Here is a 10,872-nt window from a genome sequence, read left to right on the forward strand (position 1 = left end):
TTTCTTAACATCTTGCAGCCAGGAGCTTTCTTGTGTTGTTTTATTCTGTCTGGAGGAGGAAACTCCTACAGAAGAGATTCTTTCTTTGGAAGCCTGGGAGAAAGCTTGCTAGAGAAGTCAGCAAGCCGTTTGTTATCTGGCATGCAAAGCTACCAAGAGGCCAGAACGACATCACAAGCTCATACACACACGTGCACCTATCCATCAGGTTCAGTCTGGTAACAGCCATAAGGTTGTTATATTAATACTTGGCTATATTAATACTTAAATAACAGTGTTCAGACTGATAGTATACTTTTTGAAAATACCACATCAGCAACTTAGAACATTTATCTTCAATATGTTTTATGTATTAATCTGTTTCCGCTGGTTTTAAGTTTTTTACTGTTGACAGGAGATGGAGCCTATGTGTTTATATTGTATGTATGATATTGCTCCTGCTTGTCTCTGACTTTTGTTGTTCACCGCCCGGAGCCCTTCGGGGATCGGGCGGTATAAAAATTGAAACAATAAATAAATAAATAAAATAAATAAAGATTAAGTGCTGAAAAACATAATCAAGCTCAGTTTTGTGCTGATGAGCTTAGAATAAGTCAAAGTTGCTTCTGCCTTCCCTATCTCCTTGTTTCATTTTCTGTTTCTGAATTCATGGCAGAAGCCAAAGATTGTCATAACATCCAGACCAAAGTAAAAGTCTCAGGATTTCTTGAGGGAAGCAGCAGAGAAATTGATCTAAAGGTAACATATATGTTGGCAGAGTAGATTAAGGGTAATACCACCACTAATGTTAATATCAAATGGATCAATTAATGAGTAACAGGCCACTAGCAGAATAAAAAATGGTGGGGATTTTTGAATGAGCAAAAGAAATCATTTGTCATTTTAAAATGTGATTGTGTGATTAAATCAAGGATTGGTCAAGTGAGATTAAGAGAAAAAAAACCTGTAGAAATTAATGTTAACCTGGTATAGCCATCGTTTTGTTTCAGAAAATCTGATTGTAATAATTTCTGTCTCTGAACAATCTCCTCAGATACATCTTTATGAAAATGCCTCTGCCAAGCTGTTTTTGATGATTAAATTCGACTTTGATAAGAACTCTTTAGAAAATATTAAATTGAGTAAAGGGTTTGTGAGGGGGGGAGTTGAGACGCTGCCAATTACGAGATGCTAATGAGTTTTTTTTGTTGATAATGCAATCAGAATTCTCTCTAATTGTTCTGGGGGAAAAGAGTGATAATTCTGTGAAAGTTAACATCGATATAAGCAAGTATAACATGGAACCAAGTTAATTAAAAGAGTGATTGTGGGCTCTGTAAAGTCTGCCAACAAAGATGCCCTCACTGGTGCAGTCTCTTTGCAAATCAAGGAGAAGGTGTGGCATTGAACAGGGCCAGGATCCCAAACCATTACTCTGAAAAGAAGAACTAATTGGATATTATTGTGGGTACAGTGACATTGGGCTAGTCACAGTTCTCTCAGACCTCTCTCAGCCCAACCTACCTCACAAGGTGTTTGTTGTGCGGAGAGGAAGGGAAGGAGTTTGTGAGCCACTTGGAGACTTCTTCCGGTTGAGAAAAGCGGGTTATAAATGCAAATTCAAACTCTACAGAAGGTGCCTAATAAATTTTACTTTATAGTCTTTTCCAAATTACTATTTCCCTTGAAATGCCCTAGCTGTTTTATCTACGGTCTCCAAAATGTTCAGTGCAAGTACAAATATCTGAGGGCTGGGGAAAACATCAGTTTTATTTTTTTTAAATGAATGAATAAAATTTAAATGAATGAATAAATTTTACTTGGTCTTTTTTGTAATCAGTTTGATATGATTAAGAACAAAAGAGAAATGTGACGCTGCCAATTAAACTGAGAAATGATATATAATTATTGACCGCTTCAATAATCTCTCCCAAGATGATGCTCCCAAGATGATGCAAATTTACAAGAAGGAAAGAAAGAAACCCACCATGGCCCTCTGCTGACCTAAAGAGTGATACTAACTGCTATTGGGTGGGCAGGAGAAGGAGGGGAAGGGTGAGCAAAGGCAAAGCAGGCTAAATGGATGCTCCTTCCCTTTGCTTTCTCTGTGGAGTGAGGGGGGTGTTTGCACTTTGCTTGCTTTCAGAAACTGTGGATCAACTCTTATCTGAGCCATGGTGAGTTCTAGTGGTGGAATCCAAAAATTTTAGTAACAGGTTCCCATGGTGGTGGGATTCAAACTGTGGTGTAGCGCCAGTGGGGCTGGGCAGGGCACGACAGGGGCGTGGCTGGGCATTCCAGGGGCGGGGCATTCCTGGGCAGGGCTGTGGCAAGGACGCAGCCACTGTGCCGGTCCTTGGGTGGGAAATGAATGCATGCAGGCGCAGGCTGCCACGCACGCCGGTGCACCTCCTGCTAGACTGCTTCAAGTTCTGCGCACTACTGCTGGGAGGAGGGGCGTAACTAAGGCAAAAATCACATGGCAAAATCACCAATTAGTAACCCCCTCTCGGCACACACAATTAGTAACCTACTCTTGGGAACCTGTAAGAACCTGCTGGATCCCACTTCTGGTGAGTTCTGAAGAGGCTAAAATCACAGCGTAACCAAGAATCCAATCCAAAGGGTGGATGCTCAATAAGGAGGTCAATTGGATGATCAATAAGGAGCAGACCTCAGGTGCATAATAGGTCTACTCTATAACATCACTCATTACAATGGGACACAGTTACTGTGACAGTAAAGAGGGAAGTGTAAGTGTCCACTTAAGTTTCTGTTCTGTGTGGTACAAGCAAGTGTTAACCCTGGCCTCTCCCTGCCCAGTGATCCCATTGAAGCAGATCCCCAACTCTGGTCTTCGGCTCTCTGGCCACTGGCTGTGGGCAGAACAGTGTCATAACTGCCTGCCCTTTTGGTGTGCCGCTTTCTCGCCAAGTCTGTGGGTCACGTCCAAAAGCTTTCTTCATTTCCTCCCCTCCTCCTCTTTCAAGGAGTTTATGAACAGTCCACAGGAAGTACACAGAGGCATAGGAAGGGGGGAAAGCACCCAGTGCACTGGTGCGTCCTCCAACCCCACCCCGGAATGCCACCACCATGCCCTCGCCACACCCCCATAGGGACCCGTGCCCAGTGCATTGCACACACACCTCCCCCCGTCCCTTGGAGCTACGCCTCTGTACACAGTGAATGCCAGGTATGAAGCAGATGGGCTGTTTTGGCTCTGCAAGCACTTTATGCTTTGTCCTCCACCTGCTCTCTGCCACCGCATCCTGTTACTGGACATGGTCCTGCTGTTTCGGGCAAAGTAAAAGAAGTGAGGTATCCTGCAGCTTTTGCAAAGGGTGGAATTTCATCAAATTCAACTTTTTTTAACACTGCAACCATATGATATTGGAGACTGCATGTGTTGAAACGACAGTCTAAAGTCTGGTTCAGATACTTGGCGTTTCTCTACATTCTAAAACAGGACATATACTTTCAGCATAGAGGAGAATGAAATGAAGATCAAAGGAATGGAGACCCAGTCCAAGAGAATGGTTGAAGGAGTAACTAAACCTCATTTTATGATCTCCTTTCTGAGTTTCTCTTGTTACTACTCTGTATAGTATTTTCTTTTTTGTGATGAAACTACAGGGATGAAATCGAACCAATGATTCAGCATCCCAGCTGTCTGTAAACCATTCTTTGTGTACATGTACATATTCACACAGAGAACAAAATACTGAATGGGTTTGTAAATTATTCTAGCTGCAGTCATATGCACACTTCCTCAGGAGTAAGTTCCATTGAATTGAAGAAGAGAAGAGTTTGGATTTATACCCCACTTTTCTCAACTAAAAAGAGTCTCAAGGCAGTTTACAAACTCTTTTTCTTTTTCCTCTCCCCACAACAGACACCTTGTGAGGTAGGTGGGGATGAGAGAGTTCTGAGAGAACTATGACTAGCTCAAGGTCACCCAGCAGGCTTCATGCGGAGAAGCAGGAAAACAAATCCAGTTCACCAGACAAGAATGCACCGCTCAGGTGGAAGAGTGGGGACTCAAACCTGGTTCACCAGATTAGAGTTCACAGCTCTTAACTACTACAGCCCACTGGCACTCTGAGTGAGAGGCTATTGAATAAATGCCAGGATGAACATTCACTCACATTTTCTGCCAAGTTTGACTATAGAAAGGCTTGCTTAGCAAACCTAGAAGTTCGAGATGTTATGTTTCACATTTAATGATCAAGAAAATCACAAACATATTTATATTACATTTTTTTCCAATGTGCCAGACAGTTTGCAATAACAGGGTACAGCTGTTTAGTATATTGTGCAGCAGCGCTCTAATAGAAAGTAATCAAGCTGAATTGCTCCTATTATATCTCAGTGTTATTGTTTTATTACTTTCAATTAGAAATTGTCTTCCCAGCCCAATCAGATACTTCTTGGCCAAAGTTGTCTGCTGACATAATCTTCCAGCTACACCCTCATGCTCTGAATAAGGGATTTTTACTGACTCATTGGCAAACATACAGTTCCAGTTCAGGGCTTCAATCATTTGGATCTGGATCAGACCCAGAAGGACCAGATTCAGCTACAGCCTGAACCCCTTCAGGATGAAATATGAAAGATTTTTAACTGAGACCCTGCAAACAATTAACATCGAAAATGGGGGTGGGTGGGAGAAGACAACTGAAATAATTTCTAGCAGGTAAATTATCTGCCTTATTAAACATTCCAAATATACTTAAGTTTTATTCCGATATTACAGTCCTAAATTTATTTACTTCAGAAGTAAGAGTTTAAGCATAAGGGTCTTTGTCACCAGTGCAAGTGAGCATGAAATGAAGAAAAAAAATTAGGTCAGGTGCTGTAAATTATGTGAAAGGGCACTTAACGTTTTTAATCCCTTCTCTAAAATACCACACAGCCTTATGAAAGAAATTGCACCCTGCATGCCACCTGGTGTCTTATTCAAGAGTTGTCACTCTTCTCACAGATGAAGGAAGGTTAACAAAAAGACTTAAAACAGAATGGTGCTTCTTCCTGAGTCTAAAGGCTTTAGAAAGGTCCATACCTTAGACCTGTCTGTTCTGCTTCCACACCAGTCTGTGCAGGGAAGGCATTTGATTTGTTGAGTTGAACCTTTGGAAGGAAGGAAAGAAAACATGAACCTTTCTTGATGGTTTTTGGAATAGTCATTTTGATGCCGACTTTCCACCCTTTCATGATCTATAAAGCAGCAAACATTTTTAAAAAATTAAAACATTCCAGCAATGAAAAATACACTGGCTGTTGTAGGTTTTCTGGGCTGTGTGGCTGTAATCTGGTCATTTGTATCCTAACATTTCACCCCCATCTATGACTATCATCTTCAGAGGCATGTCAAAGTAAGCCGTGTCATCTTCAGAGGCATGTCAAAGTAAGACGTGTTTCTTTAACATGCAGTTAAAATTATAAAGCACTACATTATAAACATTATAAAATAAAATGAAAATACAGTCAGAATTATAACATAATTCAGTTGAAACACAATTGAATTATTGCTAGAAGGAGAGCCTATAACCACTATTTGGGGTAGGCCAGACAAAAAAAAGTCTTTGTCCGATGGTAAAAAAAACACTGATGAAAGGAGAGAGGTGAATATCTCTGAGGAGAAAGTTCTAAAGTGTTGGTGCCACAACTGAGAAGGCCCTTTCTCAGGTTGCCACCTGCCCAGCTTCAGATGGCAGGGGCAACTGAAGCAGGGCCTCTAAAGATGACTGGAGTGTACATAAGATATGTTGGTCACAGACTGTACAGAGCTTTAAAGGTCAATAGTAGCACCTTAAATTGAAACCACTGTAGATGGGACAAAGCCTGGAGTGATATGGTCATACACTCAATCTAGTTCACAGTCTGGCTGCAATGTTCTGTACCAATTGTAGTTTTTGGACAGTCTTCAAGGGCAGTGCCATGTTGACAGCACTCCAATAATTTATTTTAAAATGCAAGTAGTATCATGGTACCCACAAATAGTTTTCTCAGTACCCATCTATTTCTTCTCCAAAACAAAGAAGCCTACACTGGCTTTCCTCGCTGAAGCAGAAGGTACTTCAGAAGAACCCAGGAAGCATTCCCTTTCTACCTTCAGGGAGCACCTGATCAGAAACAGCTGCCATAAAGATGCTTGGTCTATAACCTTCCAAATTTGTGTAATTGGCCCCATAGACTTAACCATCTGAGGACCCCAGCGTGAAGCTGTTAAAATTGTAATTTTGAGAATACTTATACTCTCTGTGACTCAGCAACATATGCTTTTAATCCCTATTTACATTTATTTATATTCAAATACAGAGGTATGGTCAAGCCAAAGTTAAGCACTTCTAAGACCCATTTACTAGGAGGTCCTTTTTAAAATTGAACTTGTTATGTGATTGTTTGGGGTGGTTGTGAGCTGCCTAGAGCCCCTCAGGGATGAGGCGGCCTATGAAATCGAATAAAATAAATAAATAAATAAATAAATAAAATGGGATAGAATTAGGCTTGGTGATTCAGTAAATCCAAATCACCAAAAAAACCGCTCTTATTTTGTTTTTAATTAATTAATTTATTTTTATTTATTTATTATTTCGATTTTTATACCGCCCTATCCCCGAGGGGCTCCGGGCGGTGTACAACAATTAATACAAATAAGTTAGGGGCAAACCAGTACAACAACCTTGGAGCCGATAAAGCCAAACATGATTCCCAGTACAATTTCCCAGTACAACAACCTTGGAGCCGATAAAGCCAAACATGATTCGACTTTTATTGGCTTTTGGAGTGGAGAGATCTGAATGCTGCACTGGTCCAAGCCCAAATCTCCCCACCATATCCATCTCTAGGAGGGCTTGGGAGGCAGAAGCTGGGGGGATGAGAGAGCAGCCCCCACTGCAAAATTGCCCTCGGCATTAGCTGACAAAGCACTACAGGACTTGGGCAGTACAGGTTGGGGGAAAAATGACCTGATCCTCCATGGGGGATGAGCAGCCCCACATACAAGATCGTACTCTGGGGGGAGAGTAGGCCCAGTTTCGCCCACATACTGGATCGCTTTTCCACTGGCATTTCTCAAGTCCTGTGGGCATTGAGAAGCATGGGCGGGAGCAGTTCTCTCCCCCCAGCACTGTTTCCTCCAATGGAGGGGAGGGGGAAAACTGAAAATTTGTCAGGTTTAACCAGAATATTTTTGTTAAAAGCTGAATAGAGCCAAAAAAAATCATCTCTATTCAGCTTTACCAAGATAGAAAAAAACCTGAAACCTAAAATTTACTGATACTCAAGCCTAGTCAGAATATGAAAATATAAAGTACTTTCACTAATGGACTTATTTCAGACCGAGTCATATGATGTACAAAGAGTTTCAAAACAAAGATATTCTTGGTCAGCTGTACTTTTTCTGCAATCAGTTAAGCTTTCTGCAGTGTAAAGCTATTATTAGGGGGAAAATGAAATGTGAACATGAAATGTAAACATGTGCTGATGGTTTTGTTGTATATTTAACAAATATAATACGTTCTGATAACATTTTATGTGTTTTCATAAAAATGTACTGATGGAGAAACAAACAACTATAAGCAAGGGGGGTGGTGAGGATCTGGTATTTAATCTTGAGAACAGCAAAATATCAGAATTTAACTAAATATCAGAATTTAAAAAAAAGAAAGCAATGATTTCCTTTTAAAGTCCTTTCAATGCATTGATGTAAAAAAACACAGTCTTTCAGATAGAACAAATGCAGTTAAGATGAATATCTTATCAAAATTAATTACACAAAGTTCCCATTTCAGTACAAGTTTCAGTGACTATCAGAACAAGTCATACAACTGATAAACACCAAGATTTAAACAGATTGAATTATATATTATTTGGGAAATGGAAGAAGGAGACTTATTTCTTAATTTCAAACATTTAGATCCTGGAGTCTCAAAAGAATGTTTTTCACTCAACATTCATGTACATTACTCTGCATTAATAGTTGGATGAAAATGGAGAAGACACTACAATTAGAATACTAATAAATTGAAGCTGGTTATAAATTATCTTATGTCATGACATAAAATATAATAAAGATTTTCATAGAAATGTTATGTTGTGTTGTTTGGATATAAGTGTTTTAGCAGAATTGGGAACTATACTTCAGGTTTTTTTCCCCCAAGCAGGAAGTTGTAGATTTTAATGTAAGTCATAATGGGACAAATGACTGGTTATATGATTATTTGAGTGAATAAGCCGAGTCTGTTATGTATTTGCGGCCAGATGTGCAGAGGCTACTTGAAATAAGCATAGACACGGCTTGGATTGAAATAAGGCCGCAGCCCTTTTTATTAATCAATGCTTAAAGAAGCTGGGCGATCAAGAGGAGCGCATCTTCCTGCTGATCAGCTTTCCAGGCTGAACCAGCCTTCCTCCCTTTTCACTCGGGGAGGACAGAGGTTCTTGGCCATGGGGCATTCGCCCCCTTCCCTGCAGCCTTGTCATATGGGGCATCGGGCTCACCAGCAGAGGCCCTTATGGGCATGCTCCCCGTGCCCTTCCCCATTTCTGCCTCTTATGGAGACCTCCCTAGGCGGGGAGGTCCAGCCTGCAAGCTCGGTCCTCCCCCAAAATGATGTGCTCCTCTGCCCAAACCGCCCCCAAAGGGCTGTGACAGATAAACTAAAAGAATCCCATCCCTATTGGGAGGGCGAGTGGGTCAGTTCGCCTTGATGTGTTGAAAAAGAGGCCGAGGCCACTGCCTGCTGCCCTATATAGGTGGCTTGCTCCACCCAAGTGCCCACGCCCGTCAACGCGCAAATTGCCAGGTGGTGAGGCGGGACGTTCAGCTGCCCAGGGACACGCATGCTCCCTTCTTGAAGCGCTTACCGCGTGCCTTGCCCCCTGTTGAAATTACGGGCCAAGTTGATTCTTGTGCCGTTATTTCTGACAGTTTTGTAATTTATGCTGTTTTTTGTTTGTAAATTATATTGTTCTTGATTATTGATCAATTTTTGTATGTAAAAAAGAAAATATATAAATTATCTTTAAAATATACAAGAATAAAACCAACTTTTAACATCTTTTACCCTTTATTTACAAAAGAAAAGAAACATGACAATGAATGATAGGGTTTTTTAAATGTAAACAAACAAGAATGAGGCGGTTATCTTTCTCCTATGACCACACTCAGTATACGTTAGATTATCTGAAGAAGTGATGTTTAAAAAGTACCCCCAAAAAGATCAGGAGAACACTTAACCCTGTTCTTTCCTATTGACTGACATGAAAAAGTTGGACGTTAGTGGGAAAGTAGAAGAAGGTCCCTCTCATCAAATATTGTTATTTGCATGGTATAAAATCTAATTTAATAAAAATTAATTCATTAATTAATATGTTTTTTTAAAAAAAATGTTAGTCACTTTGTGGCCCTGTAAATTACTTTGATGCAAAATAATAATGTTAGCACAGATTACATGGCTAAGTGGGTTTGGCTGGACCAGGGGTCTGCAAACTACGGCTCTCCAGATGTTCATGGACTACAAATCCCATCAGCCCCTGCCAGCATGGCCAGCATGGTCAATCAGCACTGAATCTTTCCATTTGGCTTTAGGCTTCTTGCTGCTTCCCATTGCCTCTCAACATTGTATTTTTTTCCCTTCAAGGAAACCGCAAAGAGGCTTGGATATGTGCGTTGTTTTAATGCAGAGGATTGATCATAGATGGAATATGTTGGAAAAAGGACACGGAAGATGCACCATGACTAGGGGTGCCAGCCTCCAAGTGAGGCATGGAGATCTCCTAAATCACAGCTGATCTCCAAACAGTAGACATCAGTTCTCCTGCAGACAATGGATGCTCTGAAGGATGGACTCCATGGCATTCTACCTCTCTAAGAGCCCACTCTTCTGTAGGCTCCACACCCAATTTTCCAGGAGTTTCTTAACCTGTATCTGGCAACCCTATCTCCCTAACCCCTATTGGGGGCCTGAGAGGACTTGGCAACTTCAGCCATAGCACATCAGGAATGGAGTATAGGTCTTGCTGTCCCACAACTATGTCTCCAAGGGTAGTGGTGGCACTTGCCCATCCCTCAGTGTGAAATCATGGGAACTATTCAGTGGTGGGATTCAGCAGGTTTGCACCACTTCGGCAGAACCGGTTGTTAAAATGGTTCTTGTATACAACCAGTTGTTAAATTATTTGAATCCCACCACCAGAACCGGTTGTTAAATTATTTGAATTCCACCACAGGAACTATTCATATGGTTGCCGGGTCCAGGTAGGGAACTTTCTGGAGATTTGAGATGGGGGTAGAGTCTGGGGAGGGAAGGCTTTTGAGAAGGAAAGGACCTCAGTGGGTTGTAATGTCATACAGTCCATCTTACAGCCATTTCCCCCACTAGCACTGATCTCTGTAACCTGGAAACCAGCTGTAATTCAGGGAGATCTCCAGCCACCACCTGGAGATTATTCAAGAGACTCGGAGGAAGACTTGTGCATTTGCTTAAACCTCTACCATTAAAATCAGTAAGATTTTGAAGGTATACCTTTAATTGAATTGTGTCCCAAGTATTTGAGCTACTACAAATAAATTAAAATAGATCTTTTGTATGTGTGTGTGTGGGGGGGGGGGAGCGATCAATTACGCCCCAAAATCTTGAAAGCTAGTGTGGATCTCTTTGCAATAATTGTGATAGATACACTTTTTGATGACACGTCACCTTTGTTCTTCTGTTAGGCCCTATTTGACACTGATGTCATAGTAAAGTAAGCAGAACAAATGTGTGCAATCAATCATAAAAAACTGGTCAAATGCAAAGAATGGGAAACAAACTACATTTACCACACCAAAAAAAATTGAGTAAAGAAACTGTCGGCAATGATGCAGTCTCATAAGTGCTTACTGAAGCT

Source organism: Sphaerodactylus townsendi, linkage group LG02, assembly GCF_021028975.2.
Source record: "Sphaerodactylus townsendi isolate TG3544 linkage group LG02, MPM_Stown_v2.3, whole genome shotgun sequence".
Classification (NCBI taxonomy): domain Eukaryota; kingdom Metazoa; phylum Chordata; class Lepidosauria; order Squamata; family Sphaerodactylidae; genus Sphaerodactylus; species Sphaerodactylus townsendi.